The sequence below is a fragment of the Entamoeba invadens genome, assembly GCF_000330505.1.
Source record: "Entamoeba invadens IP1 unplaced genomic scaffold scaff_1105074726711, whole genome shotgun sequence".
NCBI lineage: Eukaryota > Evosea > Mastigamoebida > Endamoebidae > Entamoeba > Entamoeba invadens.
Window position 1 is genome coordinate 1,235,102 of NW_004443648.1, and position 2,295 is coordinate 1,237,396.

Consider the following 2,295-nt stretch of genomic DNA (forward strand, 5'->3'; position numbering starts at 1 on the left):
TGTCATGCTATTATTATACTTGATTGGTATATCATATCTATAAAAATAAAATATGTTTTTTAATTAATTTAACTATTTTAAATGTTTAAAATTTAAATAGTTTTTAATTTTCCCAATTCGTCACTGTTCTCCACATGAACAGAGAGTCCCTAAGGCAAAGAGATGGTTGAAGGAGAAGACTACTCCGAGCCATGTAATCCAATAACAAATCAAATGGGAAATGCATAATTGAATTTTTTTTGTCTATATAACACAACCACTTTCATGATGTTAAAAAAAGGTGTTTTTTAAGTGTTAATGTTAATAACTATTCTAATTTTAATATTTATAATAATCTTTAAATAAACCACATTTTTTTTATTTTTTATTTTTATTCATTTTTTTATAAAGTTACAGTAGATAAAAAAATAAATATTTATTACAAATTATTCTTTTATTCAATAAATGTTACCTCCAGTCAGAAAAAACCAAGCAATACTCAGGCGATCACACATATATCGCAAACAATCTATATGTGCACCTGTTTAATACACTTTTAAGTCCTACCTTGGCGCTGATCCCTTTGTTCATTTTGCTTGATAAGAAGGGAACCATATCCACGTACATAGTACGTTAAAGGAAAGTGGGTGACATGCGGACGCACAAACAAAAACTATAAAGTGGACTGTTTTTAAAAACAATTACGGCAAATATTTTATTTTGGTAAACGGGTGACGGTCGGAAAGGATGGTCCCTAAAATTTCTAAATACAGTATAATCCGGGTTTAATTCACTTAAAATATTTTGGAACTATCGGGTTTAATTCCACTTTTTACAAGAAAATTATTTTGAATGATTTTTAAATCAAAAATAATTGATGAAATTAACTTTCGGTAGTTTTCATAAATTTAATTATTTAATGATTATTTGATTCAATCAAAAACAAATGATGATGGTCAAGACTTTTTCATCGTCTCTAAAAATAAAGTTTTTTTTACTATTTAATATAATATTTTAATTAAAATTTTAGTAAATGGGAGCTTGGGATAATATTTGGTCTGGTTCCCGAATTAAAAATGTGTCGATAATTCAACTCGAAACAGTGGAAACTGAGTGAGATGATAATCGAAAAGAAGGCACAGGCGGTCTGTTTGTGCACCCGTTCCACACACTCTCAATGTCCTCCTTGGCGCGGATCCCAATGAACGCCCCGTTTGAAAAGGGAACCACATCAACGTCCAAACAGTACGGAGGAGGAAAGTGGGTGACATGGGGACGCACAAACAGTGACTTAAAGGTGGACTTCCTTCAAAAAACACTCGCGGCAAATACTTTGTTAAGGTGGTGGTGAAACAAGTGCGTTTAAATAAATAAAAACGAATAAAAATAGAGTTTATTATATTCGTTTTTATTTATTCATTATTTTATAATAAGTAATTTATAATATTATTGTACCGAAAAATAGATCCAGAAACAAAAATAATGCATTTTTATTCAAAAACAAATATTCTGATTAATTTAGGTGAAAACCCAATTATTTTACATAAATTTAAACAAAAAAACAAGACTATGATAATAAAACTCAAAAGTGTTGATTTTATTATTTTTTCTTACTTCGGGTTTAATTATTTAGAATGAATCAAACCCGATTATTTAATTAAACCCGGACTGGAATTAAACCCGGATTATACTGTATATTTTAAAATAAACACTCAAAGAAAAATGTATTAATCAGTAACTGATCAAACTAAATAAAATATCAAGAAGAGTATTAACACATACGCAAAATAAAGCACCAATAACGCAATATGAAAAACAAAAAATGACGATACCAACACAATTCCACAAACTATAATACCGAAAATCCACATATTTCTGACACCATTGCTATATCTTAAAGCCACTTCAAAAAGTGAAATAATAAATGAAAGAATTTTTGATTTTGTAAAGAAAAACACTTTTTCTGATAGAAAATAAACAACATCGTCATCGTAAATAGGAATACAGCACACGCACAGTATATACCAAGAACACATACAAAATATCATTCCAAGGGCTCCTTCTATTTTTATCTCAACGTAACTAACAAAGAGACAAACAGACAACAAAAACAAAAATATCAAAATAGATGACAAATCACGCGACGATTGTTTAAGTTGAATGATTGCAATGTACATCAAAATTACATCAAAACACAAACTCATTTCAATTTTCGAAGATGAAAGCGCCTGTACCAAAGTACTATTCATCACAAGTATCGAGAATATAAATTTGAGTGGAAAGTAACTCAAAAGAATTATAAACGGAAAAATATGT